Source organism: Rutidosis leptorrhynchoides, chromosome 7 (assembly GCF_046630445.1).
Source record: "Rutidosis leptorrhynchoides isolate AG116_Rl617_1_P2 chromosome 7, CSIRO_AGI_Rlap_v1, whole genome shotgun sequence".
Taxonomy (NCBI): domain Eukaryota; kingdom Viridiplantae; phylum Streptophyta; class Magnoliopsida; order Asterales; family Asteraceae; genus Rutidosis; species Rutidosis leptorrhynchoides.
Window position 1 is genome coordinate 279,569,852 of NC_092339.1, and position 19,522 is coordinate 279,589,373.

The following is a 19,522-nucleotide window of genomic DNA, read 5'->3' on the forward strand; positions in this document are numbered from 1 at the left end:
ATATGAGACGTTTTTCAAAGACTGCATTCATTTTTAAAACAAACCATAACCTTTATTTCATAGATAAAGGTTTTAAAAAGCTTTACGTAGATTATCAAATAATGATAATCTAAAATATCCTGTTTACACACGACCATTACATAATGGTTTACAATACAAATATGTTACAACAAAATAAGTTTCTTGAATGCAGTTTTTTTACACAATATCATACAAGCATGGACTCCAAATCTCGTCCTTATTTAAGTATGCGACAGCGGAAGCTCTTAATAATCACCTGAGAATAAACATGCTTAAAACGTCAACAAAAATGTTGGTGAGTTATAGGTTTAACCTATATATATCAAATCATAATAATAGACCACAAGATTTCATATTTCAATACACATCCCATACATAGAGATAAAAATCATTCATATGGTGAACACCTGGTAACCGACATTAACAAGATGCATATATAAGAATATCCCCATCATTCCGGGACACCCTTCGGATATGATATAAATTTCGAAGTACTAAAGCATCCGGTACTTTGGATGGGGTTTGTTAGGCCCAATAGATCTATCTTTAGGATTCGCGTCAATTAGGGTGTCTGTTCCCTAATTCTTAGATTACCAGACTTAATAAAAAGGGGCATATTTGATTTCGATAATTCAACCATAGAATGTAGTTTCACGTACTTGTGTCTATTTTGTAAATCATTTATAAAACCTGCATGTATTCTCATCCCAAAAATATTAGATTTTAAAAGTGGGACTATAACTCACTTTCACAGATTTTTACTTCGTCGGGAAGTAAGACTTGGCCACTGTTGATTCACGAACCTATAACAATATATACATATATATTAAAGTATGTTCAAAATATATTTACAACACTTTTAATATATTTTGATGTTTTAAGTTTATTAAGTCAGCTGTCCTCGTTAGTAACCTATAACTAGTTGTCCACAGTTAGATGTACAGAAATAAATCGATAAATATTATCTTGAATCAATCCACGACCCAGTGTATACGTATCTCAGTATTGATCACAACTCAAACTATATATATTTTGGAATCAACCTCAACCCTGTATAGCTAACTCCAACATTCACATATAGAGTGTCTATGGTTGTTCCGAAATATATATAGATGTGTCGACATGATAGGTCGAAACATTGTATACGTGTCTATGGTATCTCAAGATTACATAATATACAATACAAGTTGATTAAGTTATGGTTGGAATAGATTTGTTACCAATTTTCACGTAGCTAAAATGAGAAAAATTATCCAATCTTGTTTTACCCATAACTTCTTCATTTTAAATCCGTTTTGAGTGAATCAAATTGCTATGATTTCATATTGAACTCTATTTTATGAATCTAAACAGAAAAAGTATAGGTTTATAGTCGGAAAAATAAGTTACAAGTCGTTTTTGTAAAGGTAGTCATTTCAGTCGAAAGAACGACGTCTAGATGACCATTTTAGAAAACATACTTCCACTTTGAGTTTAACCATAATTTTTGGATATAGTTTCATGTTCATAATAAAAATCATTTTCTCAGAATAACAACTTTTAAATCAAAGTTTATCATAGTTTTTAATTAACTAACCCAAAACAGCCCGCGGTGTTACTACGACGGCGTAAATCCGGTTTTACGGTGTTTTTCGTGTTTCCAGGTTTTAAATCATTAAGTTAGCATATCATATAGATATAGAACATGTGTTTAGTTGATTTTAAAAGTCAAGTTAGAAGGATTAACTTTTGTTTGCGAACAAGTTTAGAATTAACTAAACTATGTTCTAGTGATTACAAGTTTAAACCTTCGAATAAGATAGCTTTATATGTATGAATCGAATGATGTTATGAACATCATTACTACCTTAAGTTCCTTGGATAAATATACTGGAAAAGAGAAAAATGGATCTAGCTTCAATGGATCCTTGGATGGCTCGAAGTTCTTGAAGCAGAATCATGACACGAAAACAAGTTCAAGTAAGATCATCACTTGAAATAAGATTGTTATAGTTATAGAAATTGAACCAAAGTTTGAATATGATTATTACCTTGTATTAGAATGATAACCTACTGTAAGAAACAAAGATTTCTTGAGGTTGGATGATCACCTTACAATATTGGAAGTGAGCTAGCAAACTTGAAAGTATTCTTGATTTTATGAAACTAGAACTTTTGGAATTTATGAAGAACACTTAGAACTTGAAGATAGAACTTGAGAGAGATCAATTAGATGAAGAAAATTGAAGAATGAAAGTGTTTGTAGGTGTTTTTGGTCGTTGGTGTATGGATTAGATATAAAGGATATGTAATTTTGTTTTCATGTAAATAAGTCATGAATGATTACTCATATTTTTGTAATTTTATGAGATATTTCATGCTAGTTGCCAAATGAGGGTTCCCACATGTGTTAGGTGACTCACATGGGCTGCTAAGAGCTGATCATTGGAGTGTATATACCAATAGTACATACATCTAAAAGCTGTGTATTGTACGAGTACGAATACGGGTGCATACGAGTAGAATTGTTGATGAAACTGAACGAGGATGTAATTGTAAGCATTTTTGTTAAGTAGAAGTATTTTGATAAGTGTATTGAAGTCTTTCAAAAGTGTATAAATACATATTAAAACACTACATGTATATACATTTTAACTGAGTCGTTAAGTCATCGTTAGTCGTTACATGTAAGTGTTGTTTTGAAACCTTTAGGTTAACGATCTTGTTAAATGTTGTTAACCCAATGTTTATAATATCAAATGAGATTTTAAATTATTATATTATCATGATATTATCATGTATGAATATCTCTTAATATGATACATATACATTAAATGTCTTTACAACGATAATCGTTACATATATGTCTCGTTTAAAAATCATTAAGTTAGTAGTCTTGTTTTTACATATGTAGTTCATTGTTAATATACTTAATGATATGTTTACTTATCATAGTATCATGTTAACTATATATATATCCATATATATGTCATCATATAGTTTTTACAAGTTTTAACGTTCGTGAATCACCGCTCAACTTGGGTGGTCAATTGTCTATATGAAACATATTTCAATTAATCAAGTCTTAACAAGTTTGATTGCTTAACATGTTGGAAACATTTAATCATGTAAATATCAATCTCAATTAATATATATAAACATGGAAAAGTTCGGGTCACTACACACATGGGCTTCTAAGAGCTGATCATTGGAGTGTATATACCAATAGTACATACATCTAAAAGCTGTGTATTGTACGAGTACGAATACGGGTGCATACGAGTAGAATTGTTGATGAAACTGAACGAGGATGTAATTGTAAGCATTTTTGTTAAGTAGAAGTATTTTGATAAGTGTATTGAAATCTTTCAAAAGTGTATGAATACATATTAAAACACTACATGTATATACATTTTAACTGAGTCGTTAAGTCATCGTTAGTCGTTACATGTAAGTGTTGTTTTGAAACCTTTAGGTTAACGATCTTGTTAAATGTTGTTAACCCATTGTTTATTAAATCAAATGAGATGTTAAATTATTACATTATCATGATATCATGATGTATTAATATATCTTAATATGATATATATACATTAAATGTCGTTACAATGATAATCGTTACATATATGTCTCGTTTCAAAATCATTAAGTTAGTAGTCTTGTTTTTACGTATGTAGTTCATTGTTAATATACTTAATGATATGTTTACTTATCATAATATCATGTTAACTATATATATATCCATATATATGTCATCATATAGTTTTTACAAGTTTTAACATTCATGAATCGCCGGTCAACTTGGGTGGTCAATTGTCTATATGAAACCTATTTCAATTAATCAAGTCTTAACAAGTTTGATTGCTTAACATGTTGGAAATATTTAATCATGTAAATATCAATTTCATTTAATATATAAAAACATGGAAAAGTTCGGGTCACTACATCGTACACCATAAATACATCATGTACAATAAATATTTGGGTCTTACAACTCTCCCCCACTTAAACTCGATCACGTCCTCGTGATCTTCTCCACTTAACCAATCCGGACCTACTCAACGGTCCTCAATCATAAGTCCCAATACGAACTTTCCTAGACAATTCTTCCCAATGAATCACCTTTAACAACTAAAATCGTCACCCGCGATTTATCAAAACCACAATCCGAGCACTAAAACCTGCTCAATTCCCCATATCGGGAAAAACTCAACCAATCTCGTACCGAGATATCAATTCCTTAACGCACCTTTACCAAGGATGACGCTAAAAGCTACCAAGTCTCAACCTAAAGTCAACAATCCGAACGTTGAAAATCGAACCACATGAATCCTTACGGATTACACTTACCGCTAAACATCCTTTGTAGTGCGCAATACAACCAATACGCCACTATCCTAACATCATAAGCAACGGCTAAAACCAAAAGCGCCCAAAACGACTATGGCAACGCTAATCCTAAGGTCTCCAAAATCGACTATTGTCACACCTGTAACAACATGTGAGCGAAACACGGCTATCGCCTCACTAATCCCACGACATGGTCCTCACGACCCCACCATCGGCGTATAAAACCGCCATTAGTTCACACAACGTGGTCCTTACGACCCCACCATTGGCGTATAAAACAACCAATAGATCACACATCCAACAACATGAAGGCTGGCAGAAAACTACACGCGACCCACTTCCCAAATCTCAACACCGGATGAAGTCAGCGGACCCCGTCAACGGTCATGCTTCACCGATATAACACTACACCCATGATGAAGTCAGCGGACCCCGAAGGTCATGCTTCAACAATCAACGATCTCATGATGAAGTCAGCGGACCCCAAAGGTCATGCTTCACCAATCAACGATCTCATGATGAAGTCAGCGGACCCTGAAGGTCACGCTTCATCAATCACCAATACCATGATGAAGTCAGCGGACCCCGAAGGTCATGCTTCATCAATCAACGCCCTTTTGGCCTCGAACGACGAGTAGCGTAACATCGTGCTCTGCTACGCCATAGTGAATCCTAACGGATTCCATTAACCATTCACACAATCGAGCAAGAACCGCCTATATCAAACATAGGCACACAACAATAATTCTCTAAAAGAGGATCCGATACGCACATCCCTTAACCGGGGGATTTCACCTTGCTCACCATACCCATCCATTATCTCTCAACGAGATTTACCACATTACTACCTTGGTGATATTTCAAATCCAAAATCATAAGTATAATTTAATCGAAATTGTACCCTACCACAAATCGACCAAATCTAGGTCCCGACACAAATTTTGGATCTACCAAAAGCATTGACCGAAATCTCACACTAAAACCTCCTCGTGCGGGAGTGTAACTCCCCCAATTGGAATTATGTTCCATAACCGCATCTCGTACACCCGTACAATACTACCAAAAGTAGACTTTACCAATAATTGGGTTCACACGGCCCATCACCATGTCTTGCTCCAACTTTGAGCATACCAAGGATCCTAACCTATTCTTAAACACTTCGAATGAAAAGTGTACCACAAATTACACGACTATACACTCGCAATCATCCAATTGCTTTAGTTTGTCGAATTTCACCCGATCACTCATGAACCTACAGGTTTCACTTCGGTACCCTAAGTACAATGTAACCGTAACACAATCGGAGTCGAACACCACGCTAATAGGTACAAAAAGGCACCTAATGTCGCGTCACGTAGACTCCTTTACCAACATGCATCGAGATCAACACTCAATTTCAAGAGTTTCAATCCACCAGACGAACCTCATGTTTCATCAACTTCAACACGAAAGCGAACACGCGCTTAACGACCAAACACCAAAACCCATTTTCATGGTTTGGTAGAAACATTTCCCAAATACTAAGGAATGCTTGGTTGCATCAAGTCTTACGCCCTTCGCCCGACAATCAAACATCACCATAGGGTACTTCCATTAGGAACGTCACCCATATCAATAACATACACAACACCATTGAGACTTTAAGGGTCTCACTCAAACGAGCTTAACGACCCGATACCAACCAAAATGCTTAAGCACCCAAGGATTCGCACCATAGGATCAAGGCACAACACACCACTTATACACTCTACTGAGAGCAAACCGGAACCATAAACGTAAACCGCCCGCTCGCTACGAATTATCTCCAACGGAGAATAAAGTTTAGCTAAGACTTATGCACATACCGCATGTTATTACAAATGAACAACATATAATTTCGTACTAAAAGTACCTGATGTAGCGCTGTTGGGCTTCCGTGCTCCACTACCCATCATGTATTCGCGCTCTAACCTCCTAACCCGATCGTCATGTGATTCGGAACACTCTGATTTCCGGTGTCCCTCCATCCGGCAAATGAACCACCTGATTGAGCCCAAAGACACCACCGTACAATCTTGTGCAAAATGACCCCGTTCCCCACACTTAAAGCACATGAGCTTGTAACCCTTCTTACTCTTCTTCTTCACATTCCCGACGCCTTCAGGCGTACTTCGTGCCCTCTTACCATGAGCACCATGTAACCTTAACCTTGCAAGTGCATCTTCATCATCGCTACCTCGAGGTTTGGGAAACCTCTTTTCAAACTCTTCCTTTATAACTTTAGTCACTTGGTCTCGGAGCATTTCCGTCATTTGTCCTTCGACTAACTCCTTGGTTACTTCTCTAATTTTGCCGGTGAAAACCGAGACATATTGTTCAAACACGGCCTCAATATTTAACGTTAACTCATCCTTCCCTTCGTGAATAGGCTCACTCGTTCCGCATCCATCTTCCGTTTTCATTCTAAGGAATGCAAACGATTAGATCACGAACGTATAAACCACACGCACAACACCGCCCCATCTTGCTAAACACTCATCGTACATCACTTGTTAGACACGATTTGCACCCGTAATAAGGTTTGCAAGTCCTTATTACGCATACACGCCGTATCAACTTGTTAGTACAACGACCGCCTCGCTCGATGATATAATCAAACACAAACAAAATTCTACGCGATAAAAACACACGCGAGAATTATTATCACAACACAATAATATATTAATAATATCCGCATTACTAATATAAAAGTTAGTCCACTTACAAACAAGGCACTAACTATAACCCATTCTGACCCTTAATCCTACAAGTCCCGCAACAAATTAAGCACACACAAAAGTCTAAGTCTAGGCACCTATCTCAAGTCACCTAAATCCCTTAGACCATGCTCTGATACCACTTGTAACACCCCAACCCGTTATACAAATGATCACGCGGAAATATCGATTAAAAATAAAATTCTTTGTGCAGGGACTTGCGCGGCGCGCCAAGCCATTGTGCGGCGCGCAGAATGGCCTGGACAGGCTGCTGTCCCAAAAAGTCAATTACGCGAAAAAGATTGACCACTTCCCAACATTTTTAGATGAAATGCTTTACACCACATATTCAAATATGTAAAACTAACACGTTCCATTAATAAAAAGGGTTTTACGACACCGGGCCCACATATGCCCAAATTACCCCTTTAAGTACAAATACGAGTTTTCGACCACAAGACTTTTAATACAAAATAAAGCCGAGCATGGCGATTGGGGATACGCTACCCAATTCTAATCAATCCAAAAGCAAGCCTTCTAAAGCAACTACGCAAGCCACTAGTTCCCACGCTTACCCGAGCCACCGCATCCAAGCGAATCTATAAAAATGTAAACAACGAGAGGGTAAGCTAACGCTTAGTGAGTGATAATATACTACATACATATATATGTATAAAATGGACACGCCACACAATATCAAATACCGCATACCGAAGCATCCATGAATAGGGCAACTACACTAAGCATACCGTACGATCTCTAAACAACAAGCTAAAGATATCAACAAAATATAAGTTCACCAACGACGATGTGAACAACGCCAAATAAGCTACACCCGGAGGGTTAGCTACATCACAACAATACTTCAATATATATATATACAACAATATATAAACGCCCACGGTTAACCAATTGTAAAAAGGAATGGTACTCGAATTTCCCATCGGTGTTCATAACAACCGTTAGTGTACAACACATATATCACTAACCCTTGGACAACACATATCCGTTTATAAAATCATTAGTGTACAACACATATAACACTAAATTGGAAAACACATATCCATTCATAAATCATTAGTGTACAACACATATAACACTAAATTGGACAACATATATCCATTCGTAAAACCGTTAGTGTACAACGCATATATCACTAACTTGGACAACACATATCCATACAATAAACCGTTAGCATACAACGCATATATCGCTAACTCAGACAACATACATCCGTTCAAAAAGGCCGTCAGTGTACAACGACATATATCACTAACTTGGACAACACATATCCGTTCCTACAAATAAACACATTATATACATACATGTATACTTATTCCACTCACAACCACGTGTGATAACGTACACCCAAAGTGTGTACTTCGCCAAAGGTGGTCAACCAAAACGTACAACCATGCCAATTGGACCCATACACAAGTCCATCAAATCCACCTACATGTGAAGTGAGCTCTATAGCCGAGAATCACTTCACCCGACCCGCACCCATCCTATACATACATATGCATATAGGATATTAACACTCACCTCGTAGCCTTGAAGAATGCCACCGAATAATCCGCAATCGCCAATGGAATGTACCTATTCCATTTATCACATAACAAGTAACACAATTAGGGTGGATATAAAAATTAACCCAAATTGACTACTAGTGCAATTTCGACCCAAATGCACTTCCAAGCACAAATCGCGCCCCAACTAACCAATAATCACTAACACAAGTGAGAATGGTCCTAATATGCCAATCAAACCCAATCATAGGTGTTAAACACCTATCGTGCCCAAAATGACACTTAAACCCTAATTTGACCCATAAGACGTCAATATCACGCCATTAGCAAGTTTTGACACCAAAACATATTTAACTCGGTTTTTTATGCTTCAACTTAATCCATTTTAAGTTTATAAACCTTATTAAATCGGCAATTGAGTCATAATCATCAACAAACCCTAATTTTAACTCTAGTCAAAATTAGTCAACCATAAGAGCCCTAATGGTCTCCAAACATCAATAATCACTAATACTAGTGATTATACACCATTTACAAGTCTTAAACATGGTTAAATCATTAACCAACCCAAAACCCGCCAAATATCAAAATAGCAAGTTCCATAAACCCTCTTCATCAAATAAGTGGGTTTTACAGCTAACTAACACCAACCCTAACATTGAATCTCAAATCAAACAATGAAATTCGGAGTTTGAACTTACCAATACCACCAAAATGATGTCGTTGACAAGATGAACAACTTTAATACTTGAGACTTGACCCGAATCAAACTTCTTCTTCTCCAAATGGAGCTTTCTCTTACTTAAAATGGGTTTCTCACTCTAGGGTTTGATGAGAGTGTTTGATGAGTGAAATGTGGTCCAAAATGATCAATGGATCAGTTTTGATGACCCCAAACCGACCCCAAGTGAAAAGACCAAAGTACCCCTCATTTAAACCTTTTAAAAAGGCTGAAAATTGCTTCTGACGCATTCGGAGCGCCGCTCCATAAGGTGGAGCGCCGCTCCAACCTTCAGGTCAGTTTTCAAAAACTTGTTTTGGCCATAACTTTTTGACCGTAGCTCCGTTTTTGATGAATAAAATATCGTTGGAAACGTAATAAGATTTTATTTCCAATGGTAAGGCTTTGAAACACCAACACAAACTTTATTTGGGGTTGAAAAGATAAGTACACACCTTGTCACTTCAGACAACGTCCAGTTTCCTTCGACGTTCGAGCAAGCAACACGTACGTGCTTCGTACACTTCATACACGCATCGTACATCATAAATATATCATGTACAATAAATATTAGGGTCTTACATTTTAATTGAATAACTTGGTACATTCTCCCCACACCTGGCTTTTTCTTTGCCTTTTTATTCTCCTTTATTCCATTTTAAATGAATTCAAGCTTTTTAGATTGTTTCTCAATTTATGTCCTTTCTGAGGTAACAATAATTTCGGTATTATCACCTAGTTTTATCGTTCATAAATATGTATAAACATGATTTTGAATTCATTTAGTTGAAAAATTTTAAAATTTTCTCAATATTTAGAAAATAAAACAAGTATAAACCCGAGAGAATTTATAACCCTTCTCCACACTTGAGATCATGCAATGCCCTCATTTGCATGAAATCACACTATATTTATAAATTCATGAGGGTGATTAGTGTAGAAAAGTGATTAAAAATATCCAGTTTGTAATTGCAAAGCTCGTCGAATGATAGATGGTGCGCCTCATCGTTTATTCCTTTTGTTGTTTTATCACACATGTTTTTCTTCAAAAACGGTTGCTTTCCGGAACTATTTGTTAATTTTTGAAAATGCGTATTTTACCCTAACTTATCATGTATGTTCATTAACGAGTTATGCACTGACCCGAACCCCTAATTTAATGTTAAGTGGGGTTAGACTTCCCCGTACTTAGCTGACGACATGTGAACTCGATAGCATAAGTTCCACGAATTAGAATAGTGAGCCAGTTATTTACATCTCGGGTGGTATAAAATATATCAATGGGTTTAAAGTTTAGACCCACCCGATCGTCACTACTTAATTCTTTTTTAAGTGTAATTTTTAGTAAATAGATATGTCTCTTTTCTGGTTCTTGGTCAAATAGATCGATATACACCGACATACATATTTCTATAGGGTGCACAATTCCTAACATTTCCTTTCGTTCATTCTCGGGATCAAAGTTTTCACCTCTATTACCCAATTGGGTGAAATTCGAGGTGTCAATATCTATTACAGCTTGTAGTTCATCTTTGGTAGATGAATCGTCTATTGAGAATATTGGGTTGGAAGGTTGTAGAATGGTGAATTTCAGGATCGAAGCAAATTCTTCTTCATTAATGGTACTTATCGGTCCCACCATTTTGGTCTCGGGGGTAAAATTCTCAACGTTATCGTTTTCCCAAGAGTACCAATTTGTCACCCTTACTTCTTCTTCTTCATCCATTGATGGATCGTTGATTTCATCAGTAGAGGCTAATGTGTCGATATGTTGTAAAATTGGTAAAGCTGAATAAAAAGTATCATCGGGATAATTGGTGATTTCGGAGCTCTCGAATTCATCAAAATTCGATGATATGAGATTTTCTTGCACAATACTCCTCAGATCAACAGGTGTGTAATCTGATATAGTTTCAGCTTGCCAATTTACAAACTCTCTCATTTGTTCATTTTGAGCATCGAGTTCTTCGAGTTTGATTTTCATATTGTCAAAAAGATTTTCAGACACATAATTTTCCTCGTCTTCTGGTTGTTGAGTTAGGAAATATTCTTCGGAATAATCCCAATTTTGAATTGTATTTTTTATAATCGTTCCATTCAGGTTCCGTGGGTGCGTAATTTTCCATAGGAACGTAATAAAAACATTCTCATGTTGAGTGATAATCTCCACAGATTTCACAACCAGTTATTGTTTCGTCATTCGTGATCCAAGATTGACCTAATGAATTTTCATCAACACTCGTTTGAGAGTATTGATTTAATTGATTTCGCATGTCAGAAAGAGTTTCCAACATATTCTCGAGGTTTTCCACACTACACTTATTACCAAATTTTAGCTACAATGTGGTGCATTTATTAATATCCTATTAGTTAAAAAAATAAAAAAATATATATAAGTTATCAAATTAATAGACTTTTCTGATTTTGCCCACGTTTCGAATAGCCAATAGATGCAGCAGGTAGCCAGGACCCTTTAAATCGGAAGCCCACAACTCGCCACTAACAAATCCAACTATTACTACGAACCAGAAAATTTGGATGTCTATCAATTTAACTGCTTAAAATAATTTTTCGTTTTGAAATTTTAGAGAAGAAATAGAAAAAATTCTAAGTCCTAAAAACTAGAGCGTCGAGAATAAGAAAGAAAAAGAGCGCGTCGAAAAACGTCGAAAAATAAAAGGTCGAAAAATAAATGTCGAAAAACAAACAGTCGAAAAATAAAAATAAGAAAATAAAGCGTCGAAACTTAGTATTCTAAAAACTAAATATTAAAAGTTATGTCTAAAGGTATTAAAGCTTAAAAGGAATTCTATATCCAAAACGGCAATAATTTAAAAAGTACTGAAATTTTAAAATGGCGTCGCAAAATTCTAAAGTACCTAAATCTTAGTCTAAAGAAAAGGCACTTAAGGGATTTTACGGCAAAGTCTTAAAAGCTAAAAATAAAGTAACTACGGCAAAATACTAAACTTAAAACTATATATTATGAGCGACAAATATACAAATTACGATTAAATGATAAAAAAAAATAAAAATATAATTTATAAAAAAGAAACTAAAAAAATAAAATTACAAATTTATAAAAATATTATTTTTATATTATTATTTATTAATAGTATTAATTTTTAAATTAATAAAACTAATTAAAACTTAAAATACAAATTTAATTAAAACTAAAACTAAATATTATTAAATTAAAACCTAATTAATAATAATAATTTAATTAAAAATCCTAACGTGTAATTAATGTCCTAGGTTGGCCCTGTCAGGTCAGCCATGCGACCGCATGGTTTTACAACACCCGGCTAATGCGATTGCATGGGCCAGGGTTACAGGTTATATATATATATATATATATATATATATATATATATATATATATATATATATATATATATATATATATATATATATATATATATATATATATATATATATATATTTTATATTATTTTTCTAAAAATGATATATAAATATATTTATATAAATATATATTAAAAATATAGCGTTTTGCCGTGTTCTCCGGCAGCGGCGCCAAAAACTTGATGTGCGTAAAGGTGTATACGAAATAGTTATATTTTTACTACGAAATACGACGAAATATGATACAAGTTTTAATTAATTTATTTACAAATGGGATATACCTAAACTCTACTACAACACTATAGGCAGTGCACCTAATCGTAGAGTAGTATAGTTTTTAGTAAGTTCGGTTCGTTCCACAGGGAGACGACTTATTTTACACCATATTTTAAACAACTATATTTGTACAAAATATATATTTTTATATATAATAATAATATAAAAGGGGTTTACCGTTTAATGACCGGTTTGTCGATTTTATATTTTAAGTCTCAATTAAAACCTAATGAAAAATATAAATGACGATAATTTAAATGCGATAATTAAAAGTGCAATAAATAAAATGACAGTAAATAAAAGTGCGATGAGATATAAAATAAAGGAATTATACTTATTTAAACTTCCGTAATCATGATGTTTGACGTGTTGATTTTAGTTTATTACCATGGGTTAATTGTCCTTTGTCCTGGATTATTCGATATGTCTATCTGGTTTTTGTCCATAACAGTCCATCATTCATAAATATAAAGTGCGAGTGTCCTCGTCAAATTATTCTTATATCCGAAGTCAAATATTCCAACTAATTGGGGACTTAAACTATAATTACACCAATTTTCCTTGTATGTAATTCACCCCTGTTTTAATAAGTCCATTGACTATTAATCCATTCCCGTGTCCGGTTAAATGAACGATTATTAGTACTTATAAATATCCCGCCCATCGTGTCCGATCGAGTGTATATGGTTATTTATAGGTACGTCCAATTGTAAATCTTTATATTAAATTAACAAACTATCATTTAATTAAAAAAATATAAAGCCCATTAATAGCCCATAGTCTAATTTTCACAAGTGTCGTTCTTTTGTCCAAACCCCAATTATGGTACAAAGCCCAATTACCCCTTCTTTAATATTTAGTCCAACATCATGATTACTTTGGCTTAAATAAGCATAATATTAACTTAAGTACGAGACATTAATTTAAAAAGGAGAACATAGCTTACATTGATTATTTATCGCGTAGTGTTACACGGACAGAACTTCGACTTCAAAACCCATAAAATAACCTTTACATTACCCAAAATAACTAAAAATTACCCTATACTATGTATATATATATATATATATATATATATATATATATATATATATATATATATATATATTACAGAGGGAGAGATTGAAAGAGTGTGTTTTGAGTTCGACCACAGGCCTGCCTTTTATAGCAATGTGGCCAAGTTTTTGCTGCCATGCGATCGCATGGGAAAAGGGCAGCCAGGCCATACGATCGCATGGCCCCTCTGGACAGCTCACTTTGCCTTGTCTCCTAGCTTGTCGACGTTATATTTAATTAATATCTAATATATAAATAATTTATATAATTATTTAAATATTATATTATATTCTTGTGCATAGTTGACTCATAATTTTTGGCCCGTTGCGTCGCGCGTTGATATTTGGCTCAGGTCCCGATTCCGGATTTTCGAACGTCCTTTCGTACTATTTAATATCTTGTACTTTGCGTTTTGCAATTTGTAATTTGCACAAAAAATTATTTTCCTTAACTCCCAAAATCCGTGCAAGTCTTTAACTCACTTTTAGTGGCACTTTTGAGTGCACTATGGTTTTAGTGGCACTTTTCAGGCTTTAGTGGCACTTTTTCTTCAATTCTTTAATCTTCGTGCTTTGTCTTCACATTTATTTATTTAAACGATTACAACTTAAAAATAGAATAATTACAACTAAAAACTTTACATATTGGGATGATATTGCGACTAAATATATATTCGTTTGGAGCACTATCACATAACAGAACTAAAAGAACAAATAATGTCGGAACAAATAACACCACCATAGTTTGTTTTGGATATGGAAAACCGGGCCACTTTAGTAGAAATTGCCCGAATCAGGGGAATACTAATGGGCAGGGCCGCGGAAGAGTTTTCAATATTAATACGGCAGAAGCACAGGAAGACCCGGAGCTTGTTACAGGTACGTTTCTTATTGACAATAAATCTACTTATGTTTTATTTGATTCGGGTGCGGATAGAAGCCATATGAGTAGAGATTTTTGTGCTAAACTAAGTTTCCCACCGACGCCCTTGGATAATAAATTTTTACTCGATTTAGCAAACGGTAAATTAATTCAGCAGATAATATATGTCGGAATCGAGAAATTAAACTGGTTAGTGAAACATTTAAGATTGACTTGATACCAGTAGAGTTAGGGAGTTTTGATGTGATAATCGGTATGGACTGTTTAAAAGAAGTGAAAGCAGAGATCGTTTGTTACAAGAATGCAATTCGCATTATATGAGAAAAAGGAAAACCCTTAATGGTGTACTGAGAAAAGAGCAACGCGAAGTTAAATCTTATTAATAATCTGAAGGCGCAAAAACTAATAAGAAAAGGTTGCTATGCTTGATAAGGCTAAAAAGGAACATATATTTCATAGCATTATCCCTCAAGAAAGACAAGATTTTAGTTGCAATTGTTCTATTTTCAAGTAATATTCGTTTATATTAAATAAGTGCGAAGACAAAAGGCAGATTCGACGAATTGAAGACACAAATGTCCGAAAAGCTAAAAAGTACAAGATACAATTAAAGTGGTTCAATTTATTGATGAGAAACGTCTAAAAATGACAAGAGTACAAGACGCAAAACACAAAGTACACGATATAAAATAGTACGAAAGAGCGTTCAAAAATCCGGAACCGAGGCATGAACCAACTTTCAACGCTCGACGCAACGGAGCTGAAAGTACAAGTCAACTATGCACAATAATATAATATAATATAATATTTAAATAATTCATAATAAGAATAATATTAAATAATAAAAAGTTGTTAATTGAGCATAGTTCAGGGGTCATAAGTGAAAATTTCAATTTATCATTTGCCTATAAAAGGCCATCTAAATCGATGATTTAGATACACCTTTTTCCAATCTTCTTTCTTTCTTATGTAATTTATATTTATATTTATAATATTAAGTTTAATTTAAGATTAATAATAATTGGGTTATTGTAAGAAATGTTTTACGGGTTTTAAAGTAGGAACTCTGTCCGTGTAACGCTACGCGATTAATAATCACTGTAAGTTATGTTCTTCCTTTTTAAATTAATGTCTCGTAACTAAGTTATTATTATGCTTATTTAAGCCGAAGTAATCGTGATGTTTGACTAAATATTAAGACGGGGTTATTGGATTTTGTACCATAATTAAGGTTTGGGCAAAAGACCGACACTTGTGGAAATTGGACTGTTGACTATTAATAGATGGGGGGTATTGTCTAATTGAGTGACAACTCATTGGAGTCTGTCGAACCTATCTTCAAATTAATTATCCTAATAATTAATAATGATTATGGTTGTCCTATTTAGTGACGTTCATATGGAATCTATTATAATCATTTAATTAATTATTCGGGTTGGGTAATTGATTATTCAAACTGATCAAGTGGGTAAATTAATATTCATATCTAATCAAAACAGGGGTAGATTACATACAGTGATAACTGGTGTAATTGTTGACAGAAGTGATAACTGCGTCACAGTTTAAATCCTTAATTAGTTGGAATATTTGACTTCGGGTATAAGGGTAATTTGACGAGGACACTCGCACTTTATATTTATGACCGATGGACTATTATGGATAAAAACCAGATAGGTATCAAATAAACCATGACAAAGGACAATTAACCCGAGTAACAATTAATTAAAATCAAAATGTTAAACATCATGATTACGGAAGTTTAAATAAGCATAATTGTTTTATTGTATTTTTCATCGCACTTTTATTTTCTGTCATTTTATTTTCTGTCATTTTATTTATCGCAATTTATTTTACGCACTTTAATTTTTGTCATTTATTTTTACGCTTAAAATCGACAAACCGGTCATTAAACGGTAAAACCCCCATTTTATAATAATATTACTACTTATTTATATATATATTTTAACAAATAAACTTAATAATATAGCGTTAACTTCACCAGCTCCCTTTGGAACGAACCGGACTTACTAAAAACTACACTACTCTACGATTAGGTACACTGCCTATAAGTGTTGTAGCAAGGTTTAGGTATATCCACTCGATAAATAAATAAATAAAACTTGTGTAATATTTCGTCGCATTTTGTAGTAAAAATTAATACTATTTCGTACACCCCGCTGCACACATCAAGTTTTTGGCGCCGCTGCCGGGGAGCGCTAAAACGCTATATTTTTAATTATAATAATATTGAAATAAAATATAATAATATAATAATATTGAAATAGAATATAATAATATAATAATATTTTAGAATCAAAATTTGATACGTAAAGTTTTAAAAAGTCGTATTTATTAAATACTTCAGGGGTATATTATTTAACTTGTAATTAATAATTTTTATCATGTCGCTTTCATGTGAATAGTAAATTAATTAATTTCTTTTCATTTACTATTCATGAATAGTAAATGAATTAAAAAAAAAGTTTTAAAAAAAATAATAATTATAAAAAATTATTAATTTGTAAAAAAAAATTGTTTTTAAAAAAAAAAAAAAAAAGTTGTAAAAAAAAAACGTTTTTTTAAGAAAAAAAATTCGTTTTTTTTAAAAAAAAAAAAAAAAAATTTGTAAAAAAAAAATTTTTAAAAAAATTTTTTTTTTAATAAAATAATAAATAATAATTTTTTTTTTTTTTAGTTTTATTACCTTTAGATTTTTAGACTATAGTTACAATTTTTAGTATTAAGTTTAGTTTTGCATAGTTATTTTTATTTCTAGAATTTTTAGGTTTGCCGTAAAATCCCTTAAGTGCTTATTCCTTAGACTAAGATTTAGGTGCTTTAGAATTTTGCGACGCCGTTTTTCGCGCTACTTTCTTATTTTTATTTTTCGACGCCTATTTTTCGACCTTTTATTTTTAGACATTTTTCGACGCGCAATCTATTTCTTTCTTATTTCTCGCAATTCTAGTTTTTAGGACTTAGAATTTTTTCTACTTCTTCTCTAAATTTCTTAAAATTACGAAAATTTATTTTAAGTGGTTAAATTGATAGACATCAAAATTTTCTGGTTCGTAGTAATAGTTGGATTTGTACGTGGACCGGGTTATTGGAGCCAAACAGTACTCAATTATATTGAGACCAAACGAATCCTGCCCCTCTGCTGCATCTTTTGGCTATTCGAAACGTGGGCAAAATCAGAAAAGTCTATTGATTGGATAACTTATTATAATTTTTCTTTCCTTTTAAAAACTAATAGGATATTCAGTGAATGCACCGAGCAAGACGTTCACCACCTTTTGTTCGTTCACCACCTGTAACTAGATCAAGACATTTAGCAAATATAACCGCCGTTGATTTTTCTTTAGAATCGTCATCCAGTCGACCAAGTACTTCAGTTCAAATTTCCGATAATCCATTTTTTGAACCCAACCTCACAATTGAGAATCCAGAGAATATTCAGGAACGGTTCGTAGATCCTGAACCACTAAACTTTCCTCCGGAGCCACCAATCATTCAAACAGAGATTGTTGAGGAACGAACCATTAAATCAGAATCATCTAGTGATACCGATTCAACGAATTCAATTATGGAAGTAACGGAACCTCTAAGTATGGAAGATCGAATGAGAGCTAAACGCACGGGCCAAGGTCACGCCATTATTAAGCCAGAAGTTAATGCTCCAGATTATGAAATCAAAGGACAAATTCTACATATGGTAACTAATCAGTGCCAATATAGTGGTACTCCAAAAGAAGATCCCAACGAACATCTTCGTACCTTTAATAGGATCTGTACACTATTCAAAATCTGAGAAGTGGAGGATGAACAGATATATCTCATGTTGTTTCCCTGGACTTTAAAGGGAGAAGCCAAAGATTGGTTAGAATCGTTACCTGAAGGGGCGATTGACACATGGGATGTCTTAGTTGAAAAATTTCTTCAAAGATTCTTTCCGGCATCTAAAGCCGTGAGACTTCAAGGAGAAATTGTTACGTTCACACAAAAGCCAAATGAAACATTATATGAAGCGTGGACAAGATTCGGAAGGATGTTGAGAGGATGTCCTCAACACGGTTTAGACACTTATCAAATAGTACAAATATTCTACCAAGGTGTCAACGTTGCTACAAGAAAAGACATCGACATAACAGCTGGTGGTTCCATTATGAAGAAAACCGCAACTGAAGCTTACAAAATTATTGATAACACTGCTTCCCACTCTCATGAGTGGCATCAAGAAAAAGATATCTTTCGATCATCTAAAGCGGCTAGAGCCGATTCTAGCCATGACTTTGATTCCGTTTCCGCAAAAATAGATGCTTTCGAAAGACGAATGGAAAAGATGAATAAAGATATTCACGCAATACGAATCAGTTGTGAGCAATGCGGTGGACCACACTTATTGAAAGATTGTCACATTGAACCAACGATGGAACAACAAGAGAATGTTTCCTATATGAACCAAAGGCCGGAAAATAATTATCAGAATAATTATCAACAGCCAAAGCTAAACTTTAATCGAAATCAAAACATTCTTTACAATCCAAAAGGACCCGACAATAACTCGTATAACCAACAAGGTCCGAATAACCAACCAACTAAAAACAACA

The 19,522-nt window shown here is 33.9% G+C and overlaps 1 non-coding gene across 1 annotated transcript; it reads right to left on the reverse strand.

Moving 5' to 3' along the window:
- Positions 1–18,882: 18,882 nt before the first annotated feature.
- Positions 18,883–18,989, reverse strand: LOC139860957 (small nucleolar RNA R71). The gene has a single exon (XR_011763581.1). It is a non-coding gene; the product is annotated as a small nucleolar RNA R71 (small nucleolar RNA).
- Between the last annotated feature and the right edge of the window lie 533 nt (positions 18,990–19,522).